This window comes from Haliotis rubra, unplaced genomic scaffold (genome assembly GCF_003918875.1).
Source record: "Haliotis rubra isolate DU_JTF1 unplaced genomic scaffold, ASM391887v1 Scf617, whole genome shotgun sequence".
NCBI classification, from domain to species: domain Eukaryota; kingdom Metazoa; phylum Mollusca; class Gastropoda; order Lepetellida; family Haliotidae; genus Haliotis; species Haliotis rubra.
The window spans coordinates 405,996-432,603 of record NW_025767321.1 but is presented as its reverse complement, the minus strand read 5'-3'; the positions used below and the strand labels follow the sequence as shown (position 1 = coordinate 432,603).

The 26,608-nt window shown below is 39.5% G+C and overlaps 1 long non-coding RNA gene across 1 annotated transcript; it reads left to right on the top strand.

The window, feature by feature from the left end:
- The first annotated feature begins 11,947 nt into the window (after positions 1-11,947).
- LOC124256089 lies at positions 11,948-19,519 on the top strand. The gene is made up of 2 exons (XR_006892824.1): positions 11,948-12,140; positions 18,095-19,519. It is a non-coding gene; the product is annotated as an uncharacterized LOC124256089 (long non-coding RNA).
- Positions 19,520-26,608: the final 7,089 nt, after the last annotated feature.

The following is a 26,608-nucleotide window of genomic DNA, read 5'->3' as shown; positions in this document are numbered from 1 at the left end:
TTCTCTCACCCACCAGACTTCCAAGGATTGTGACTCGCAAAGATCCGGATTAGAGTTGATCTTCAGTCACCCATGCTTGTAATAAGTGGCGACTAACGGGATCGGGTGGTCAGGCTCGCTGACTTGGTTGACACATGTCATCGTTTCCCAATTGTGCAGATCGATGCTAATGATGCTGATCACTGGATTGTCTGGTCCAAACTCGATTATGTGGAGACCGCCGCCATATAGCTGGCATATTGCTGAGTGCGGCGTAAATCTAAATTCACTCTCTCACTCCAGGGGTTGTTTGTCAAAAATGGTCAAATGTAAAATACAGATGCTCTCAGGGTCAACTTCCAAGATCATACTAAACCCACCATTTCAAAGTTAGAAAGAAATGTTTGTAGGCAATCCGTATAATCCAAAACAGTATTCCAATTTACTGGTCCCTCCATTCATGTAAGAAAACCTTAATGTTTTCTCCTTATCAAAGCTTAAACATATATCTTGTAACATTACCTACTGGTTAGAATATTATAATATCTTAGTGTCTATCGATACGCGATCACTGATGATTATATTATATGGTCGTCGCGCAAAGTTGAGACAAGACTGTCCCATCCATACACACACTGGAAATTTGTCCTACCCATTCGGTGTACAAGCTGCTGATTATCCAAGAAGGAAATCCTTCATCAGACCTGCTGATCCATTAACCGCCGCCGACTGATCTCGCGACTCTTTTGACGAAGCTTTTCCCGGGCTAGTTCGGCGTGGCGTTTTCTGTCCCCCAAAGAGGCTGATACAATGTGTATATGGGTTTAACGATCAACCAGTGTCAGCGGTGAATTTTGCAGCGATTCATAAGAACTCGTTCTTCAATGTGTCAGGTTTATAACGTCTGGTGTTTGTTTTGCCAGCTATTCAAACTGGAACACATTTCTGATATTGATCGGTAGCTCATTTCACTTAAGCACATATCTCAATGCGAGACTTACTCCAGTTTGTTTGTGATATTAGTGCTTGTTTATATTGATCGATTATTGCCATTCCGTTTTAATAATACCATAAAATTTTATATCACTTGACATTTAAAAATCTGCGTGCAGTCTACAAACCGTTGTTTTGTCTAACATATAAACCTTATTTTAATGATGATTCTAAACAATCGTTTTACCGTCTATAATATGGAATCTCCTTCTCAGTGGATAAGTGAGTACTTAATACATTTGTTTGACATATGGGAGTGTGTGAATATTTGAGACAAGTTTAGTAATATTTCAGCAATAATACCCGAGCGGATTCGAACCTGGACCATCGGCGTGACGAGAAAACACTTCAACCACTAGGATGGGAATCACAGCCACTTAACACAAAGAAGATGGGTTTAAGGCTGAATTATGTCAATCGTATTGTTCGAGTCCTATATTATTTTTGCCGATTCCTATTCCAAAACGGCGTAAAACAGCACTCACTAATCTATGTTACGAAACGGGTTTTGGAGTTTGGTTAAATGTAGGCGATATTGCAAACAGTTTTTACCAACAAAGTTAAGTTTGTTTTAATAACTTAATTTTTCGATTAAGTTCTCGTTTAACATGAAATCCTATTGTGTGGGTTTTTTTTCAGAAGTGTTGGCCCATTACAACGAAAACACATCTGTGTGACTATTGATGTCGGTAGAAAACGAAGGATGGCCATTTGAAATGAACATTAATTTGTCTCGACCAAATGTTTTTTCCTTAGCTTTTTGATAGACACGTCGATCGCCATATAAGATATACAGTGATTAAGGTGAGTGCATTCATATTTCATAAACAATGAATTTTCGACAAATTTGTAAAATCAACTTTGATACTAATTTGCCTGAATATACCAGCTATTGCTGATGCGGCACAAAACATGACTCACTCAGTTTCCTTGTCTTTACATGTAGGTGAGTGGGTGAACAGGGGTTGTGGAAATGAAACATATGGAAAAGTGATCTAACATCACATGTCATCTGATATAATATTAGATGATGTTGATTTACGTGGTTTCTGACTATGCCTGAAATTAGTGCTGAACGAGACAATGACAAGTTTCTATTGCCCTCATTCTGAATGTTGATCGAGGGAATGAGCGCTTAATGGTTTTATGTCGAATGCATCATTTGATAGCGATTCCTAATCACAACGGATTCTGCTTATAACATATTTCTTATGAAATAGAGATTCTTATTAAATGGAATTGTCATTTTTAATTCACAATTCTACAAATGTACGCCACTCACCATGACAGGACCTGCGATGGCCTTGTTGAATCCCAGACTTTTCCAAGCTCTGATCTAAGACCCAAAACCCTTTTCTGGGTTTCTCCAAAGTACTTACGTCTAAAACCTGCGTAATTTAAATGAGTGAGTTTAGTTTTACGCCGCTTTTAGCAATATTCCAGCAATATCACGGTGGGGGAACACCAGAAATGCTCTTCACACATTGAACCCATGGGAATCAACCTGGGTCTTCGGCGTGACGAGCGAACGCTTTAACCACTAGGCTACACCCCCCACCCTCCCCCGACCTTTTGAGACTTACGTTCAGATACGAAAATTTTGCATTATTGCAATTATCCTTACTATTATCTCTCTAATCGTATTTTGGCATATTTATAATAATCATAAACCGTATCACATCTGATAGAATTTGACTAATGCAGTATGTACAGTAGAGCGTACTGGGCCCGTTCCATCAATATGCTTGTATATCCTCTGGTTGCAATGCAACGCCGAAGATGAGACCCAGAAAACACAATGCCAATGCTAATATGAAGACAGGACAAATAGCACTAATCTTTAAGCTAAACAGAAATGAATTTTGTTTTGTATTTTAGCATGAGTTGTAAGATGAATGTCCCCGACAGTCAATGTTATGGCATATGATTCTAGTTTACATAGATCGAACATTGGTGCGATCAATAATGCTTGTGTATGTCTTATTTTGTTTGTTGGTTGCATCGCTCTCAACAATATTGCAGATATAGGAATATGGCCTGAACATAACCAAACAATCATGTGATTGATGTAATGAGCATCGACTTTGATTAGATATATCCTCTGCAATGGTCATGCAACATAGATACTGTTTTATGAGTGAGTTTCGATTTTTAGCAATATTTCAGCAATATCATGGCATGGGACCCCAGAAATGTTCTTCACACATTTTACCCATGTGGTTGTTTCATGACAAATGTGCGAGAGGAGATACTACCAGTAGAGCATGACATGTTTACCCTTTCCGCGAACACCTGGTGTCATTACCATTAATATAATATTCACCGCTATTCAACCTTTTCGCCGCCATATAGTTGGAATATTGATGAGTGCGGCGTAAAACTAAATTCACTCCCTCCCACAAAAAACACAACCTTTTCGACCAGTAGGATCGATTCAGCAGATGATCGAGTCTGGTATTATCTGGCGTTAGAGTTGTATAATAAACAGATTATTTCATATAGGTAAAGAAAATTTGATGTTTTTTATCATGCATATTCTGAAAATGATAACAGGCAGTTATGAAGGTTTTTTTCTCTTCACTGATATAGGCGGTGTTACTGTTCGCATGGAACAATTCGTGGTTGTATCTCTCACGAAGGTCATTGACGGTTACCGGTCGGTTTGAGGTGACATTGATATTTTCAATAACAAAGCTCAACGTGCATCAGTACAACGTGAGGACAGGAGGCGATCAATACGGTAATCTGTATTTATCTGGTGTATGTTATTGTGTGGGTACAATGTGAAGCACGTCCCTGGTTCTGTAATACCACACTCCATTGCTTCAAATAGAAAACTGATTTGTTTCTGATAGGTCTCAATATCAAAGACCACGTGAAGACATGGCACAATCAATGTGACTATGTTATAAATATATACATGACTCACTAGTGCACTGTATCCGTATGTATGTACTGTATAGAATCAATTAGGATTTATTGCTGTCTAGTGCGGCCTGGATGTTCCTAGACTAAGGTAACCAGAATCTCGATTATAAACATGTCAGAAAGATGTGTCATACGTTCAAGGGGATATGAAACAGCAACAATAAAAGAATAAGCTATGGCAGCTGAATATGGGGGAAAACATACTTTATAGATGAATGGGTTTTTTTGCAAAATAATGTTCTTTTGATCACACGTGCTAAATTGCGGTACTGCTCCAGACGGATTGCTTGCAAAAGTTCGCGATTTTGCAAAGATGGAGTGGAAACCAGTGGAAACAGATTGCACGTATTATGTGTGTAACGTGTCAGTTATAAGCTGCAAAATAGATATGATTATATAAATGAACTTCTTTTACGGTAATAGCCTTACCGGACTTGGCTGGTGAAATTATCATATAGTATATGAGGTGAATATAAAAATATTATCATTTAACTAAAATCATCACGATAACTATGCATGATATTTCGTCTCGTAGGAATGGAAACAGATTTGTTTATGAAATAGTTATTTTGGGACTGGGGAAGTGGGGTAGCCTTGTGGTTAAAGCGTTCGCTCGTCCCGCCGAAAACCCAGGTTCGATTCCCCTTATAGGTACAATGTGAGAAGCCCATTTCTGGTGTCTCCTACCTTGATATTGCGGGAATATTGCTACAGGTGGCGTAAAACCCAACTCACTCACACACTTTATTGACGATTGCTTTGGGTCAGAATCCGAATAAGACAGTTAGAAACATGTATGTATCATCTCAGCATAATTTGACAAATTCCATTGAGTGTATTTATTTACACAGTAAATATCTAACATCGTCGTATAATAACCATGGTCAAATTGTCCGCCAAACAAATTCCATTCGACGTAAAAGGAAAAATAACTTTGAAGAGAATCACATGTAAAAGTATCACTAAAGATATGTGATGACAGTTTGTGTTAGTGACAAAAATGGGAAACACTTGTTTAGAATTTAGGATGTATTTTATATAAACCTAATTTCTATCCTGTCTATCCCATATGGAGCAAAAGAATTATGGCTCATGAATATTTTTTGGGACATCTTTATGAAATTGCGTGCTTAATCTTCCCCAAAATGTCCACGATCCCAAACTTTGTTGTTCAGTATATATCCTTGAGATAAGTGATCAACTTAATATTAATACTAGTTCACCTACCAGGAATAACAGTTTTATGAACTCCATATATTCATGCGACTGTTATTGGAGAAATTGTTTTACATACGTTTGAAATAAAATGCGATAAAACTTTTTGTGAACGAACATGACTTCGTATCATTTACCTCTGTATATGGTGGCGGGTGGGGCTCTGGTGTCAGGCATTGTAGATTATACACTACATATGGCTCAGCCTTAAAATGATTATTTTCATAATGATCAACTGACACAATTGCCAAAATCTACCGCCAACTGAACCCACGTACCGCCCACTGACACCACCTACAACCCACGCACCCACACTGATCTACTTACATACCGCCACCCATAGACACCACCTACCACCTCCCACAAACACCACCTACAACCAACACTGATCTACTAACATACCGCCACCCACAGACACCACCTACCACCTCCCACAAACACCACCTACAACCCACACTGATCTACTAACATACCGCCACCCACAGACACCACCTACCACCTCCCACAAACACCACCTACAACCCACGCACCCACACTGATCTACTTACATACCTACACCCACAGACACCACCTACTTCCCCTGACTCCACCTACCACCTCGAAAAGACACCACCTACCACCTCCCACAGACACCACCTGCCACTACCCATTGATACCACTTCCCTCCCTCTGACCCCACTTACCACCACCCATGGATACCACCTCCCCCGCACTCCACCTACCACCACCAACAGACACCACCTACCACCATCCACTGATACCACTACCACCACCCACTGATGCCACCTACCTCCACCCACTGATGCCACCTACCACCACCCACTGATGCCACCTATCTCCACCCACTGATGCCACCTACCACCACCCACTGATACCACCTACCACGACCCAATGATACCACCTACCACCACCCACTGATACCACCTCCCTCCCTCTGACTCCACTTACCACCACCCATGGATACCACCTCCCCCGCACTCCACCTACCACCACCAACAGACACCACCTACCACCATCCACTGATACCACTACCACCACCCACTGATGCCACCTACCTCCACCCACTGATGCCACCTACCACCACCCACTGATACCACCTACCACCACCCACTGATGCCACCTACCACCACCCACTGATGCCACCTACCACCACCCACTGATACCACCTACCACCACCCACTGATACCACCTACCACCACCCAATGATACCACCTACCATCACCCACTGATGCCACCTACCACCACCCACTGATTCCACCTACCACCACCCACTGATGCCACCTACCACCACCCACTGATGCTACCTACCACCACCCAGTGATACCACCTACCACCAACCATTGATACCACCTACCACCACCCATTGATACCACCTTCCTCCGTCTGTCTCCACCTACCACCACCCACTGATACCACCTGCCACCACCCACTGATGCCACCTACCATCACCCAATGATACCACCTACCACCACCCAATGATACCACCTACCACCACCCACTGATACCACCTACCACCACCCACTGATGCCACCTACCATCACCCAATGATACCACCTACCACCTACCACCACCCACTGATACCACCTACCACCACCCACTGATGCCACCTACTACCACCCAATGATACCACCTTCCTCCGTCTGTCTCCACCTACCACCACCCACTTATACAATCTACTACCACCCACTGATACCATCTATCTCCCTCTGACCCCACCTACCACCACCCACTGACTCCACCTACCACCACCCACAGTTCCCCTACCACCACCAACTGACACCGCCTACCACAACCCACTGATACCACCTATCACCACCCACTGACTCCACCTACCACCACCCACTGATACCACCTACCACCACCCACTGATGCCACCTACCACCATCCACTGATGCCACCTACCACAACCCACTGATACCACCTACCACCACCCACAGACTCCATCTACCACCACCCACTACTACCACCTACCCCAAACTGAAACCACCTTGCTCTACAATCACTACTCTGCTCCACAACATGTTTCACGTGTACTTCGTTCGTGTGGCAGGAGTCAAGATGAAGAAACTATCAGGAGTCAAGCTGCCAAACACGGTCACCCAGCCGTGAACAACATTTCTTAACTTCACCCGACTTGTGACCTGAGCTCAACCAACAAGACCACACACTATACATTGGAGATTTCCTGAAGCCATGGATAGGTTCCTATCACACGTCTGTTACACTGTTTTCCCTCTTTGAATGTTAATGTTTCTTTCAGTGTGTTTATTTCCTTAAAAGCGACATTTTCCTACTAAAATGTTTACTCAGTTCCTGCCTGGATATAAACATGGCGACGAATCCTACAGTTTGACGTCAGCAGCAACAACACAAACAGTAGAAGGAACGATGACAGGACCCAAATTCTGGAGGAAAACAGTTAGTGGGTTACCACCTCTAACCAGCACCTGAAAGGTAATATCTATATATATACAAACATATACATATATATACCACAAGACACTTTTTAAAAACCATGATCTAAACCATGAAGAATAAATTATAATACTGTTCCACCGTGGTCAAATATTGGGATATTGATTATTGAACATGTTATTGCAACGTGTTTTCATTTCCTTGTGTTACATGTATGATCTGAGGGTTTGGGTTGAGAATAGTTCCCAGCATATTGACAAACAAACAACTATAGAAGACATCAACAACGACACAATAATAATTCTTTTACGAGACTCTTTTTGTCTTGTAATCCAAACCTCTGTTCATGTATGGCGTGCTTTTACTGTCTGAAATGTCGTCCGTATGTACCAACCCTTTGTACGATGTGAAATACATACATATGCATTTCATAAGTATCTTGCATCATAGCATCTAGCCTGAATGCTTGTAAATGAGAGATGCATGGATGTCGACTTCATTACTAAAAGAAACTCATCCTTTCGGAGAGTTTTCTTACTCATTCTTCCTTTTCTTTATTACAAGGAAACAAAGAAGTTGCCATCTATAAATTCCGAATTATTACGCCACGTTTATGGATGTCACCTTCTTTATTACAATGAACGATGTTCACCTTATACCAATGACGTTGCTGGCTATGCATTCCGAATTTAAATTTAGGTGTGTTACCTTCTTTATTACAATGAACGATGTGCTTCTTATAACAAAGAAGTTGCTATCTACACATTCCGAATTTATACGCCGTATTTGTGCATATGTCACCTTCTTTATTACAACGAACATCGTGCTCCTCATGATAATAGAAGCGACAAAACTCTGTCCACATTCATATGAAATCTCTGCCAGAAGCAGAGTCGATTGTACAATTGTGACTATATCATGAGCAGGTGTTTGTTTCAGCAGTATTGCAGCTGTGTGATGTTGTTTGTAAGCGATCTGAACCAGACAATCCAGTGATTGTCACCATGCGATACGGTGACAGAGCATGTGTTTATGAATCACTATGAAATAGTGATTATACCAGGTGTTCGCGAAAAGGTGAGCGTATCCTGGTTCACCGGTGGTACCCGTCATAAACATATGCTAAGTCTAAATCTTTAAGTCATTTGTTCACCAGAAATCGGGGAACATATGGTATAAGTCAAAATAAGGAATCAACGGACACCATTTTTGTGACAGATGCATTAAATTAGGAAATATCTTCCACATGTCCACAATAAATCTTCTTGAAAGCTTTACTGAGGCCTTGCATGTTGTAACCTTCATCAAACAACTTCTGAGCAAAAGTTGCATGACGCTCTTTGAAATCCTGATAAAAACAGCACGCTCGTTTGTACCTCAAAAGTTGTGAAATGTAAACACAAAAAGATGGAGCTGTTGAATATTGCTCGACACGAAAGGGAAGTTGACTATTGAAAAGTTGAAATTATCCCTTTTGTCATACAGCTTTGTAGAGATTTTTGTCACTCTGAATATTTATGCATGGATCTAAACATGAAACAGTTAAGGCGGTCTCACTTGTCTCCTTAATTTCAAGTTCAGATGCGTAAATCAGTCGAAGGCAATTGGATATTTGATGGTTATTGAACGACATTAAATCATCGATGTTCCGGAAGTTTAAGTTAAACTTCTTGGACAAATTTCCTTGTTTTGATTTTGCCAACCCAAGCAGAAATTCTGATTTATATATGCATAAAGAAACAGATCCGCAAGGAAGGGAGCAAAATTTGTGCCCATCGGGATGCATACCTGTTAGTGAAATGTTTTACCCCCAAATTTCACAAAAATGTTATCAATGAGAAAGTCCAGTATTTCACATATTGTTTTCTCGGTAAACTTCAAATGACATTTGCTTTCATTTTTGACAAATTGTCCTGAACTGAAGATGGATATGTAGGTATATCTTTGTTCACCAGGTTTGTTTACAAAAGCCCCGTGAATCAAGGAATGAAGTATAACAAAGACGTTGTAATCTATACATTCCGAATTTAAACGGTGGATTTATGCATATGTCATCTTCTTTATTACAATGAACGATGTGCTCCTTATATCAATGAAGTTGCTATCTATAAATTCCCAATTTGAATTTATGTATGCCACCTTCTTTATTACAATGAACGATGTGCTCCTTATATCAATGAAGTTGCTATCTATAAATTCGGAATTTGAATTTATGTATGCCACCTTTATTACAATGGACGTAGTGATCCTTTATCTGTGCGTTCCGTATTTTATGCATATGTCATATTCTATGTCAGCTTCTTCATTCAAGGAACAAAGCGTTTTGGAGTATCTTCTTACTCTTTCTTCCAAGAAGGGAATTTATGGATTTCATGTGTAAATCCATCTATAGATTCCGAACATAAACGCTGAATTCATGGATGTCTCCTTCTTTTTACAAGGCAGCCTGTGAGCCTTAAAATACAGGAGTTGACATGTATGAATTATCCAAATCATGTGTATCACTTGTAAATGTCATTCAAAGACTTCAATGAGTGTGTGTATTCTGAATCGTATGTTGTCATAGTCTCTAGGTAAAATATCAGCAGAAATGAAAAGTGTTGCAGTTTGCAAAAGAACCTCGAGTATGAAACACGATCCACGACTGCTATGTGTAAACAATGCAGTCGGTCTATGTTCCCTCTTGGTTTTGTTCACTGCAAAATCCTGCAAACATCTTCATGAATTTGGATCTCAGTTTAGTCTATACCTAGTAGCTATAACACAAAATAACGTTTCAATTTAATAATATTTAACCTTGCATTACTCAAATGCATGTATGGAAATATTTGAAACTTAACATAAACGGTCATCCGTACTCGATGACTTGATTCATTCATGTCATCGTATCCAAATTTCTAATTCCAAAACTGATAATGTCTATCCCAGGCTTGTGGTCCAGCCTCGATTATTTACAGAAAGATTGAATATTGCTCAGTGAGTCCTTCAACAACGAACAAGCAAAAACTCAAGTAACCTATCATGGGTGATCGTATATACCAGGTTAGGCATATTTATGTCAGATATAGATCAGCCCGGCAAGCGTTCATTTCCAAAACCAAAGAGATCATAGGAGATTCACACTAAACTGTTTCATAGATATTAATTTGATCCATAAAATAATCCGTTGGTTTTATGGTATTTGGTAAAACTGTTAAAATGGTCTGATGCCAGGTTATGGTTTATCCACCTTTCAAGAAAGTTTGGGCTGGTTCTACGCTAACTTTAAAACCGATGTCGTGACCGGTTGCTAAAAATCTAATTTGTATTTGTGTTTCCGCATAGAGTTCTCTTTTAACGCAAGCTCAAGATTTTGGTTTGCCCAAACAATGGTTCCGTTTCGAGCACGACTCTCCGCTTACTCCAACCTATAATCTGTACCGTTTTTCCTGCTAAGACCGATATTTTTTCAGTAGGCATCTTTCGCAGAAAATAACCACTCTTCCAAGCGAATCCATCGCTAAATCCTGATATCTCAATTTTTCTTGCTTGTTCATGTTTCGTTATACTTCTAACAATATCCTAGCTCTAATATGTTTTTCACTTGTATTTTACAGACGTCGAATGATGGTCCACCATCATTTCAACCATATTTTTACTCCCGCAGGGCAATGGATCGAAAAAATATGACTTTCAGGGGACATGAGCCAGGACTATCATTCCCTATACTACTCCATTACTCCATGCGAATAGATGCGCTGCCACATCTTGCAACTTCTACTGATCATGAATTCAGATTTAAGTTTCGTCCCGAGTACGAAAGTTGGTCAGCTAGATGAATAGATTACTGTTTCGAATGTTAATTCAACATTCTGCATGATGATTCAAACACAAACCGATCTCTAAATGCCCTGTACAGTATCATGTGATACTGGTTTATGGTTGCATCAAACTCTTTTAAAGGTTATCAATCCTCTCCTCCAGCACCTTTCGAATTGTCTTTTTACCAGCCCATGCTTGTCCAGGAGGGTACGAATTCCAGCCAGTATGAATAGTGTGCCACAGGGCTATGATTGAATGATATGATATAACGAATACTCTATATGCACTCTACAAACATGTACTAAATCCGATTGACCTGGTTGTCATCGTAAGCCTATTTCATAGATCGATGCTGACGAGTGTTCTATCTTCATCATCTGGTCCAGACTCGATATTTTTAGACGGCCATCATATAGATTGAGTGTTGCAGAGAGTGACATGGAACATTACCACTGCTAAATACACTGGGTTTTCAAGAACAACGAAACAAAGTGACCTTACATTTAATAAATATGACTTTTTGAATCGTTTAGTGAAATGTGTTTTGCAATAGGCAGGCTTAGGTACTATGTTTGATGTCATATGTTCACTTACCGTATTTGTGTCATAGCTTCACACATGTTGATTTTCTTTGACTGCTCACAAATTGATATTTTCTAGGTCAAACTCATACCTCTGATGCAACATGGATACATGTATCGATACGTTGATGATCAAGAACGTCGTCATTATATCCCCGCATTGCTTGGTGTGGAAGAAGGCAAGGCAAGAAAAATGCTCGTGTTGGTACATCTTCTGAACACGTTCAAGTAAGTCCTTAGCATTTTGTGTTTGCTTAACACCACAATTAGAAATAATCCAGCTATGTGACACTGGTTTGTAAATACATCTATAGTCCGTTTGGCTCAAATGCGGACCGATGAATTGCAATCTAACTAAAAAACTAATAAACATAACATACTCAATGTAACACTGATCATAATGAAAACGTCAGACCAACTCTGTGAGGTTTTTGCAGAATTTATGTCCTAAAATAAAAGGTTTTTAACAAACTATCATTAAAATATTGACACAGTTCACTATTTCTTACGAGGGAGGAGTGCAGAGAAAGGGACAGTCAGGTGTGCGAGAAAGGATGAATACGGCACAGCTAGGTAAATGAATCAATGACTTTGTCGGCACCGCGTACACCTGGCTGTTCCTCTTTTTGCAGTCCTCCCTCGTGACAAATAGTGAACTGTGTCAAAAGTTTAATGATAGGTTGTTAAACAACTTTTTTAATTTTAGGACATAAATCCTGCAAACAAATCACAGAGTTGGTCTGATGTATTGATTATGATCAGTGTTTCATTGAGTATTATATGTTTAGTAGATTTCGAGTTAGATTGCAATTCATCGGTCCGCTTTTGAGCCAAACGGACTATAGACCAGACCATTCCAGTAATTGCTCTTTTGAGCAATGAGCTACTCGGTCTAGGAACAATTAAACTATATAGTCAGCAGCCCTGACCTCACCATGTATAAATTAATACGGATAATGCAGGGGTTTGGTCTCCATATTCCTGTCCACAATGTCATTTAATTAAAGTTGCATGTGAGCAAAATCAATCGAATATCTAAGGTGACTGAGTGATTGAGTTAAACATTAGCAACACATCGGCAGAATCTGAGCCATAGAGTGACAAGAGCAGACATATATCTGTCACAAAGGACAGCAAAACATTAGCCTATGACAAATTCCAATCCTAAAGCCTATTGCAATTACTTAAGTATTCTAATCGGCATGTACATCGAAACACACCAGTGTTACTTTTATGACAGTAAAATAATGTCTGTACACCAGCTGCAACCAAAGCATATATATGCCTTCTATACGCCTTAAAACGTTGCTGTGCCAATAAGGACAGGATTGACACATATTTCAACCTGCATATTGTTTCAATGAAGAATTGTGGCAGCTATGAGAGCTGTTAGTAACTGTTCAGATATACATGATATTCTCATTCCCCAAAGTATAAACAGCTTTCCTATTATATCCCATTCAAAATACAGTAGGTTGGGTGTCTCTCTTGTTTTTTCCTCATTCAAAAATAGAATTCTTCATTTTACTACCACGGGTGTGCAGATAGTGAACTGAAAAATTGGAGTGAGAGAGTGAGTGAGCTGAGTTTTACGCCGCACTCAGCAATATTCCAGCTATATGGCGGCGGTAAATAATCGAGTCTGGACCAGACAATCCAATGATCAACAGCATGAGCATCGATCTGCATAATTGGGAACCGATGACATGTGTCAACCAAGCCAGCGAGCCCGACCACCCGATCCCGTTAGTCGCCTCTTACGACAAGCATGGGTTACTGAAGGTTCATTCTAACCCGGACCTTCACGTGTCTGAAAAATTGGAAGCATGTTTGTGATCGAATTGAAGTCGCCTCTGCTTTTGGAAGATATTTTTGTGAACATGAGAAATGGCTTTGACGTTTATAGCTACGCTGACTCTTGATTGATCTAATTCAAACTTTTGTTTATGGATATAACTTATGTTATTTTACACTTAGAATAGGCTTCGCTTCTTAGATAAAAAACAATCACTTTGAACAATGTGAAATACATGTAGGTGCACTTCAAAATGGCATCATAGCATTAGCGGCCGGGATGCGGGTTAGAAGTGGTCTTCAGCATCCCATGCTTGTCGTAGTAGGTGACTGGCGGGATCGGGTGGTCAGGTTCGCTGACTTAATTCATACCTATCATCGGTTCACAAATGCCTAGCTTGTTAATGTCAATCATTGGATTGTTTGGTCCAGAATTATGTTCAGGACGTACTCTAAAAGATGGAATATTGCTCAGTTTGGTGTTCAACAAGGACCATACAAAACTAATGTCACCTTGCATGGAATATCGCATACATTGGTTTTCTTATAATTTCATGGACAGGCAAAGATTTCAACCTGTTTTGTGAGACTGAACCGACTTATCTAAACGTCAAAATGTGGCATTTTTTAAGTTGCAGGATCAATAGAATAGCTAGACTTCAACGTCAACGTCTATTTCTCCTGAAATGATCTCATGTCCCGAAAGCATATACTGATTTGCTATTGTATCCAATTAAAATTAAGGGTAACGAGGGTCTCTTTGAAAAAGGGTAATTTTTCTGCTTTCAAAGAAATTATGGTTTACCCATAGTAAACCCGTAACAAAGGACAGACTCAACTCAAGTCCAGATCGATTTGACCTGTCTTGATCGCCTAAGCTCTCCTGAAATTAAGGCTTGTTCTGGACCCCATTTGGACCTTTTTATATATACATATTTAATAAGATAACTGTATGTCTGGAGGTCCACGCCAGTCAGTCTATGTGTGAATGATTAATGGAAACTGGAAATTAATTCAATAATGGAAGTTTGTTTGCTGTGTAACTCCGCACTCAGCAATACTGCAGCTGTATGGCACACTTGTGGAAGTATTCAGATATGTACAAATGAACTAGAATTAGACTTTGAACTGCAGCAGCTACATGTGGAATTAACACAGTGCAAAATGCATACGACGGGGAAGAAACCTATGTCAACTTCTTTATAACAAGGGAACACAATGTGTCGGGGTACATGCTTACTGCTTAATTGTGTTCCTCGTGATAAAGACGTTGACATCAACACATTTCTCTCATTTTGTGAAACACTTATAAATTCCATTCAAGACTAAGCAATTTCCGTAGATTGGGCTAAATGTGTCAAAGAAACTGAGGGGTTTCTAAGAAGATTGTATTCAAATATATATTTCTACATGCACGTTTCATTCGAGGTGTAGGACAGAATAATCATACTTCCAACTGTATCCCATTAAAAAGTATGATTACGAGGCAGTGCTATATTATGGTAAAGTTTTTCTCGTTGAAAAAGGTAATTTTCCTACTTGCAAACAGATGATCCGTTAATCTATAGTGAATCGCTTACAAAGGACAGAACGTTGTAAAATCCATTCATTAGTGGGTCTCCATGACCCTAGACAGTCCCACGCAAATCCAGAATGATTTGGATGTCTAGATAGGATCAGCTCTCCTGAAATAGTTATTAAGGATTGTTATGGGCACCATTTTGACATTTATTATATTGTTCATATATATTTATATATAGTATAACTCTATGTCTGGAACTATATATCAGTCAGTCTATGTGTGGACGATAACAGAAAACTGGGAGACAAATGTCAATCATTGAAATATCCAGCTGTGTTCATATGTACTAGGGTTAGATTTTGGACTGCAACAGCCACATGTGGAAATAACAAGGTGCCAAATGCATATAAGGGAGAGAGAAACCTACGGATGTCAACTTCTTTATTACAAGGAGCACAATGCGTTGGGGTATATGGTAACTGCTTCGATGTACTCCTCACGATGAAAACGTTGACATCCACACATTTCTCTCACTTATGTGGAACACTTTTAAATTCAATTCAAAACTTAACAACTTCCGTTGATCAGGCAAAATGTGTCAAAGAAGCTGAGATAATTATTTTCGAATATTTCTACATACACTTTTCTTTCGAGATGTAGTTACAGACAGATGAATTATACTTCTAAAATTCAAAATAATCTTTGGTCATAGACTTAGAGTGTGCCAACGTACTTGGAAAAATCGTCTCATTTCACTAATTTCTGGACATTTATACTTTGTCGTGTCAGAAGCCCAAGAAATCCACGTATAAGAATGATTATATGCCAGTTGTCAGTTCCAAAGCAGAATATGTGTAACCAGAATTTTTGTAACCAGAATTTTCCCTAACTTTGGCAGTGTCCAACATTCGCCTTTACGCGAGTATTACAATGTAAAGCGAATAACTGGAATGGTAGTAAAAGTTGTCGAGAAAAGTCAAGAAAAATTGGGATCGGTTTGGGAAACCAGATACACATATTTCGTGGGTTGAGTAGGTGTAGTATGATCAGAGTTAATTCATCAAATTCATATTTGCAAAGGGTGATTTGTTTTGTTGGATTACATAGATCGTACTTTTCAGAATGAAACTTCCTGTTATATTCATATATATACTCGCGGAAATATCAACCTCAAAAATCATTTTTCCTTCGGCTTCAAGGTAGGATTAAAATAAGTTCGTGAAAAGTTGAATGGATATTTATAAACATTTCGTTTTTAGAGAGACAACTGAGTTTGAAAACGTTCATTGATTCAATACACTAGATTTATTTTAGACAAGGGGAGAGCATATGCAATGTAAAGTAGTAATGAGGCTATTCTATCATCAGTGGCTAAAACTTCAAACTAGCATTAAATAGTTGCTAACTTATAACCCGACCAATATAATAAGGTGGAAAGGCATCAACCTATCATTGTGAGTATGTAGCAGATCAGTAAATCAACACAAGATTGATATCAGCTCGACATTGGTATTTATGATGGACTGTCACAGTGGATTTGACAGGGAAAGAAATGTATAATAGCACCATCGTGACCTTCCTGCAGTTGACGAAGGTTCAATGATTAATTTAAATAGAATACTCAGACATTCTTGTCGTTAAAATCAGGAGCGAAACAATTCGAAGTTGGCTTTGATAACCCTTCTACAAACCAAATATCCAGCATATACAGTGAATTATCGTTTTTGCATAAAGCCTCAGGACAAATAGTATAATTTGGACAAATGGTTGTTTCTTAAGAAAACGTGATTGCTTCTTTTCGCATTGAAGGGCTGCAGAGGGAACGTTCCTTTAGTTAATGTTTATGGTGGGAGTGACTCTAGAAAACCCTGGGCGAAATAACTTGAGGATTTGTGTTCAATACGAAACGTTCATGATGCTTTACATTATGTGGTATGGTCCTGAAGTGGCATATGGTGGACAAGGGTTTGGCATTAAATCGCAGATAGTGATATTAAATTGCCAGTACTGTTTCACTGCTTGCTCGAGTACGTGTCTGGGACACTGACTAGGAATTAAATTGAAGGTTATTGTAGACTTGACGTGACATTTGTAGGCATTTGTGTAGTCTTGGGATGATCAGGTTTTATGCTGTAGAAACATGCCCCAGGAAAAAAATATTTTGATCGAACTATGCCAGCCACAGATGAACCTGGTATCATCACTATTTCATAGTGATTCATTAACACATGCTCTGACATTGTGTCGCATGGTGACAATCACTGGATTGTCTGGTTCAGACCCGATTGTTTACAAACAACATCATACAGCTGTAATGCTGTTGAAACAAATATCTGCTCATGATATAGTCACAATTGTACAATCGACTCTGTTTTTCGCAGAGATTTTTTTTCGAATGTGGAAAGGGTTTTGTCGCTTCTAATTAAGTTGTATTTAGAAGCTGGTATGATGACGAGGAACACTTATTATGGACAGATACCTTCTTTATTGCAATGGCTGCATCATTTGCTTGATAACGGCGTGAGGATCTACACCGACACGTCGCATCCATTGCAATAGAGAAGCTGTCTACCCAGTCAAAGTGTTCCTCTTTTTATAGTTACTGTGAATGGATTGTGGACGGATTAGTGTGAATGTAAACTATCTACGGATGAATACGTTTATGATTTTAAATTATATTTTGTCACTTACACCAGAAGCTTGTGGAGCTGAGGGAATCCATAATAAGTTTAAGTGGTAGACAGTTCAAATGACTTGTCGTCCCTCTTAATAGTGTATTAGTAGTCACTGAGTTTTATGGATGTAAACAACTATACTTATCTTGTCAACATATATTTTCAAGACAGTTTCATGTTTTTATTCACAGGCACCCTGGCCATTCCAAACTTACACTCTGAAATGTGTGTGATGAATCTGGAGATATGTGACTGGAAGCTAAACCAGATTGATGAAAAACAAGAGATCGATGCGTATTACAGTGGTGAGGATATGAGTCTAACGAAGAAGATTCCAAATATCCGAATGACTCTCTTACAAATAACAAAGATCAATATTAGAAGGAGAATCAAATGAAAATCAATCAAATAAAGTTCGATATTGGTTCAAGAATCCATCACATGGAAAGGGAAGAAATAAAAGTGGCTAATGTGTTAATCAGATATTCATGTGATTTAAAGTAAATTATTGTACAAAAAACATGGACATTCGTTGGCCAAGATTCTGTGGGACATCTGTTGTGATGTTGAACTGGCATGCATGTCGGCATCAATATCAAAGCTGGCTGTTTGTTTATCTTGGGACTAGGCAGCAGTGACAACGCCGGGGATTTATGAGTGGAGGCAGCTGACATGTATGTATTGGTTACAACTGAGCTCGTGCATCGCAGGGCAACGGATGCAAATGATTGGGAAAGTAACACCTTGACCATTCATGTGTCCCAGAAGAAGTGCAGAGGTGAACAAATCTTCATAATCACATTAATGCCAACTGTGGTCACAGATCGTGAACTCGTGGCTCTGATAAACTGCAGACTAAAATTATCCACACACCAAAACCCGCGCTAGAATCTGACGGATATTTGTGAAGAGGGCATCCTTACAGATACATTTGCGCAGCCCAAGAAATGACATGGGAACAACTAGAAGTGGGCCAGTTGAGCAAATTGCAAATGAAACAAACATTGGACTCCATCTCTTATTTCTTCGTCCTAATTGTTTTACAAGGCATAATTTAATACCTGTAGCCTCCCTCTCCCCCCTCAGAACTGTGCTGTTCCGCAGGATCACCATCCCTGCCTCCTCAATAGACCCATTGAGAGTGAGGATGCAACAATTCAATTAGCGATCCTTCAAAAATGGAAACAGTAATGATCTACATGACATACTTATTAAATTTAACCATCAGTCCATTCAAATTTACATGATCAAGGTCGACTCAGTCTCCCTAGTCCGTTCTGCTGTTTGAGTGTTCATTAAGAGCAGAGGAGATCTAACGAGGAGGGGACCTCGTGGAATAGCGGCTACTGATATTCAGTTAATTCACAGCAGAGGGCTAGAGGGACGGGAGCTAGAGGGATAAAGCAAAATATTGCCTTGCTCTGCAACTTCTACAGGACCGCAAACCAGGGGCCCCAAACCAAGATCAAAGAACATACACAACTACATGAAAACAAACCCCAACCAAACCCCGATTGTGTTTCTGATCGGAAACCTGCCGCCACTTGTGGGTATTATGTGCTAATAAAAATATACCCCGAAGGGTTATTTTTTATGATATTAAAAACTATTTAAACCATCGAGTTTGTTTTTTCTGTAATAACTGAAGGACATCCATTTGAGGTCAACCAAAATAGTTTACCTTTCTTATTACACGTGCCCATCTGATAGGGGACGTGACGATAGACCCCCACAACGGGATGCAGGAATGCTACCGCCGATTAAGAAAGAACTGCCCCGTTGATCACCACGTGAAATAACACGTGAGAGATTTTGAAGCGCCAATAGACATTCCAGACCTGGCTAGAAAGCATAGGCCTCAACGAAGCATGTGTAGCCACGTGGCAGATTTAGTTACAATTGCTGTCTACGTCACTCACACTTTGGCTTGAGATATACATGTGGCATAAACACGCGTTGCAACCATCGACAACACGTGAGTCAACCTGTTTGGTCAATCCTAGGCCTTTGGGTATGTTCTTAATCATTTCCCATGTCCCAAAGAAGGGTACATTCCATTGGAGTTTGGGTATCGATACTGTGATGACACCATCCAAATTTAAGAACATTTTAAAAAAGAAAATCGTTTACATCTATATCGATCGCTGGTGCCATTGTTAGGATCATGTGCATCTACTTAGGTATATCATTATGCAAAGCAGTTGTAATCCACACAAGTAAATTTCAAACAAATACAGACATCACGACGAGAGGTCAAAAGTCAAACACCATCCATACCACACGATCAGCGATACGCTTCTCCAATAGGAGTATATCATGACATCTAAACAAATCTGAACTTGATGAAAAATCCCATGAGGATGAAATACAGGTCACTAACCAAGCACTATCACTTTAAAAAACAATAGGTGCCTTAGAGGCAACCCCAATTGAGGTTAAACCCCATCGTCCGGATAAGGAGTCTCTGCACATTGCGCTACATGTGACACCAGCGCATCATCAATCCTCCTCACGTGGAGCAGCAGCAGCAGCAGCGATGGATGACGTGAGCATCGTGTAACCTAACCCAAGACATTTTCTCACGGTTCCACGATCCTTCTTCCCTTGCTGGGTCGTGTATACTTTGTTTTGGAACACTATGCTTTTAGCAAATGGTCAAATTACCCCAACACACTTTTTGTTCTCATTCTTGGATGACCTTAATTGTATTAATTACAAGCTTCAGAATCATTTCCATAATCGTAAGAAGTCCATTCTAAGATTCCGGTTATATCAGAAACGTGTGTCAAATGATGATTAAGAAATTAAAAAAGAGTCTGTGGAATCGGTAAACAGGTACAGCAACACCTTTAGTGACGAGCCTCATAACATGATCTTAATATCATCTGTAGCCACAGCTGAGAGCATACGGTTCATTGTGGCTGGGGCGCAAGATAAGGCTTTCATAGCCTCTACATGCGTAGAAGGAAGGGGTGTTTCAGAACTGTTTTCAGTTACTCCATACATCTAAGGAACAGGTGCCCGTGTGTACATATGTCAAGATGTAAATTGGGGCATTTCATAACTAGAAATGTGGTGCATCCTACATTTCAACATTACTTAACATACTTTCTTAACTTTCTTGGTTAATAATACTGAAATTACAGTGTTATATTTAACACCACAGAACTTGTTCTAGTTTTTATAAAGTAAGTTATTTCTTTCTGGACATTTGAAAAATGGAAAGTCCTTTCCTGAATATTGTGTCAGATGATCTTGGAGATGAAGTGTCCAGAATAACGGGTTCTGTTTTACCGAGAGTCTGTTTTATTGTATGGAGTAGGCACAACATCAGTTAGTTAATCTGAGGTCATGAATAACAGCTGTCCTACCTTACTACGTTCCACAGTCCGCTCACATATCATTCTCGCTCTGTAGCATTCACTGCCTTACCTACTTTTGCAGGTCACTCATTAATCAGCGTTTAGCCCTTCGCCTATCTGTGAACACAGTATCAAACACTGATTCATAAACACATGCTAATGATATAGTCGGAATCGTAAATCAACTCGGCTTTTGAGAGAAAATTGATATGGATGTCAATGATCTATCACTTTCATTAAGTTAGCACGATCATCTTACCAAGAAGGCGATGAAATGTGTCAATGAATCCCTATGTATCGACAGTTTCAAGAATCCCAAACATCTACATGTGATCTGAAATGGTGTCGGTTCTATTATCTGATGCTTTATCTGATAGGTATGTAGTATTATATCAATGCAAAATCATCACACTGTCCCTGATGTTCTTGTTGCATCATTGTAGAAACAAATCAAAACTTTCCTGAAGAAAAAACATGATTTTTTTTTTAAAAAAACGTATTGGAATTTGGAACTATCTTCGTCCTTGAGATCATTTGGACTGTATCTGTGTTTTGGTCCGTAATATACAACGTCTTGGTTATTGTTGAAGCTGATGCTAAGCCGGGAATGTGCAAGAACACGTGCGCCAAACATGTGTTCCGCCATGTGACTGTGGGCGCTCTTGGACGATGGTTCGACATCCCTCTCGAACCTCGTGTACATTGACGTAATGGACAGGCTATGTAATATCGGCTGGGTTGGGGTGGAAGGGTGGGTGGGTGGCGTGTATGAGCTTTCAGGTGGTCATAGATTTGAAACAGATTTTTTTCAGTCAACGATATCATTGTAGTCCCTAAACATTATTTTTCAGTACACCTTGCCCTCCTAGTACCTCAAAGAAGCGACCCCTGAAGAAGGTCCTCCAGATAATATTACCATAATACATTTTTTTCCATTTCAACAGAGCTCTTGTGAGCACAGTATCAAACACTGATTCATAAACACATGCTAATGATATAGTCGGAATCGTAAATCAACTCGACTGTTGAGAGAAAATTGATATCGAATTGGAAAGGGTTTTGTCCCTTTGATTAAGTTAGCAAGACCATCATACGAAGAAAGTGTTGCAATGTGTCAATGGATCCCTATGTATCGACAGTTTCAAGAATCCCAAACATCTACTTGTGATAGGAGATGGTGTTGGTTCTGTTATGTGAAGCTTTATCTGATAGGTATGTAGCATTATATCAATGCAAACTCATCACACTGTCCCTGATGTTCTTGTTGCATCATTGTAGACACAAATCAAAACTTTCCTGAAGAAAAAACATGATTTTTCTTTTTTTTAAAAACGTATTGGAATTTGGAACTATCTTCGTCCTTGAGATCAGTTGGACTGTATCTATGTTTTGGTCCGTAATATACAACGTCTTGCTAAGCCAGGAATGTGCAAGGACACGTGCGCCAAACATGTGTTCCGCCATGTGACTGTGGGCGCTCTTGGACGATGGTTCGACATCCTTCTCGAACCTCGTGTACATTGATGGACAATCTATGTAATATCGGGTGGGTTGGGGGGGGGGGGGGACTGGCAGCGTGTATGAGCTTTCAGGTGGTCATAGACTTGAAGCAGATTTTTTTCAGTCAACGATATCATCATCGTCCCAAGTCATTATTTTATTTTTCAGTACACCTAGCCCTCCTAGCACCTCAAAGAAGCGACCCCTGAAGAAGGTCCTCCAGATAATATTACCATATATTCTTTTTTCATATCAGCAGATTGTCAGCATAGATAGGCTCAATGGTAATATCAAGCACACTGGACAATTGGCACGAAGATAGACAGGGTGTGACAGGGATCAAACATGGTACACATGTCCAGTTCAAATACCCCAAAACGGTGTTGTACCATGATCACTTTAATTGCCCAAGATCATGTCAAATTCAGATTAGTTATCTAAAAATTAACAAGAAAACCATGTAATCAATATTACCAAACATGGGGCACGTTGGCATTATTTTCATTAAATAACTGAATCTCTCTTCTTGGGAGATCATGGAGTGTCCATGGAGCTTGTGACGCCGTTTACGCTCCCCCTACTCTAGGAAGTTATGAATACATGACATTTTTATGGATAACCACGTTTCAGAGCTAATTCTTGCTCGTTCATGTTTCATGTATTCTTGTTCGTCTAACTTCCAAATGCCTTTCAAGAACCTCTGTGAAGTCAGTTCCTATAACCATTTTTAGCAATAATTTATGCGTCGAAGGAAGTATTTCATAACACTTTTGTTAAGGCGTGTTAATATAGTATTTACACTGACAGCCATACAACAACGAACTGCAAAATGGAGTATCACAGTTCATCAAAAAGGAGAATTACATTATTGTGAAATAATTGACTCTCTCTTCATGGAGGATCATGGAGTGTTCATCGAGCTTGCGAATCCGTTCACACATGACACAATTATGGATAACCGGTTCTTGTTATTCTCTTCCAACCTCTAAAAGCTTTTCAAGAACCTCTGTGAAGTCAGTTCTTGTAATCATTCATAGCAATATTTTATACCTTGAAGGAAGTATTTCATAACACTTTTGTTAATGCGTGTTACTACAGAGTTCACATAAAATAGGAACTGCAATATGGAGTAAAATAGTTAACCAAAGGAAAAATTACTTGAGCGAAAACATGCTTAACTTGCCTCACAGGAATAACTTTTGTTGTTTGGATACAAGAAAGAGATTCAAATAATACCGTCTTGGACAAAAAAGGTTTCTTACAAAGACCTCAGATAGTCAGTCTCGATTGCTCTGAAATCTTGCACTGACGTTTCTTTTGCGGTTCAGTATATTATTACTACAATGACGATAATGAAAGCATCCGAACGGGAAACCTTTTAAAACCTAACCACAACAAAACGATATGCTCAAATTATATGGAACCATTACCCGCCATATATATGGTCCAGACTCCGCCATATAGCTGGAATATTGCTGGGTGTGGTGTTAAACAACCAACCAACCAACGGATCCGTACAGGAGTACATTTCGTTTCAAATTTCGTGGGGTAAACGTATTAGAGTATTATTAAGTAACGTCCTCTTTGGATATTGGACCTGCACATCATCATTGTATGTTTATAGTTAGCATTCTTTCCATCTTGGCATTCGTCGTTCTCTGTTCTCTCCCACAATGCTTTACCATTCATCTATCTACGCCCATGGGTAAGTTATTATAAGAACACTTTGTTTACAGAGAACCCCGTTCATTTCACAGTGAATTCTTCTGGTTTAGAGAAATGTTCAGATTAATGAACCGTTGGTACATGGTGAGATCCCACGTACATTAACGATAATAATCCACATTAAGGGTTTGTAGACTAAAAGCGTCCGATCTAACAAGATTACAGTGTACATGTATATATCACTGCCTTTCGATTTATCATAGACATTTTGTCGATTTGACATGGACAAACCACTATCAATGTCGCAAAATGACATCTAACAATGTTCAACAATTGAGCCAAAAGCTCACAAAAATGAATACGGATTTAACGCTGGACATACAACATACTGCTCAAAATCTTCTGAAGACCTGTCAAGTCAAACATAGAGCGTTACTTTGTTACTGAATGTACCCTTCTTGATTGGATTTATGATGACAAAAATGCCCAGAGAGTATTGACACGGGTCGGTCAGCACAGTCCATGCCTTGCGTGAAGGATGGATATTAAAGAAAAATATTCCATCTATCTAAATGTCAACCTCACAGGCTGTCCTGGGAAAAATAGTTTCCAGTCTTGTGTACATAAATGCCATACAGACCTAACGGCAGATATGTTGGCAGTCAGTAGTACCAAAGAATTTCCAGTGTCTATGTTTTGAGTCTGTTTCTGGCATCCGAGGGCTTGTTATATATTTGGTATACCTGCTACCCCTCCTACAAAAACCATTGGAACTGCACATAGTAAGCACGTGACTATATTCTGTGCCGGCAGAAGAAATCAAACAGCTTAAGCAAATTTCGTTGATGGTCTTAAGACGGGGAGAGCCCACAGTACCATCTAGAGAGCGTAGCTGTGTTTATTGCTTTGAAACTTTTTACAGTGCTTTGAAACTTTTTACAGTCAACAGAATCAACTAAATCAAGAAGATGCCATGTGTTTATGAACTAAACATTTGCATACAAGGGAATGCTGAAATATTTCAAAAGAAGATGAGATTGTTGATGTCCTTCAGAGTGCTTGATGTCGTCATTGGTAAAAAGCAGAAACTGAAAACGAGGGGACAGGATCGGATCAAACTCAGCCAGGTGTGTTCTGTAAAGTCCAACATGAAAACTTTGTAATTGTTCTCACTGACAAGGCTTGAAACAACATAAACACCAGATGCACACATCATTTCATCGTTTGTTTATTAAAGAACTTTCTGCAAGTTATTCATGAAATACGGCCATTAAGCTAATCGAGAAAGAGATGTGCTAAAACCATGCATCGGTACTGACAACTAAAACCTCAAGACATATCTATTATTATTCTGCACTGGATTCCGATGCTAGATTCAAAGCCGTACAAAAGCAGATATTCTGCTGTTTTCAGCAAATGTATCATCAAATCCCTGTCCACAAGATAAACTATAGTCCTGATACAACTGAAGCAAGGAGGACCTTTCTGCTCACCATTTGAGACAAATGGAGTTAATAAAGGATTTGCTTGAATCTTTGCAATCTTTGAACAGGTATACGTTTGCTTTAATTAAACGTTTGGCTTCTCATCTTTGCATGACTACTGTTCCACGCCACAAACTTTGCGAAACAATTATTCCTTTATCCACGATAGTCACTCGACGCCTCGATCTTTAAATGTGCCGGGCAGTTTATCAAAAGAGAAGTCAAATGTCGGTCGGACTTCCTCACTGATAGTAGCTTTGAAATTTGAAATTTTGGGATAGAACGTATAGACAAGCAGATATGGCCCTTCACAGCAATTGTGCTCTCATCGTTGCTGATCTGTCCCTTGATTAATAAGAGTCAGCATTCTTCCATTAGCCAATTCCCCTGTACTGATTATTTTCCACCTGAATCACTAAAACCGCCTCACCATTCATAAAGCATAAAGATTGTAAAACTCCGGACAAGACCGTAAGCCTATTTTGATGTCTTCTACTTTCGTTTTATCTCCAGCTCCAGTCCTTTGTGTCTACATTCAATAACTCAAAGTAATATCGATCATGGAAAATAGGCATCAATCAATCCATCTCAACGGGGTATCTTCATCAGCGCTTAAGCTTAGATGGGGCGTTCCACAAGGTTCAGGGCTCGGACAGGTGTTATTTACCCTCTACATTCGACAATTGGGTGAAAT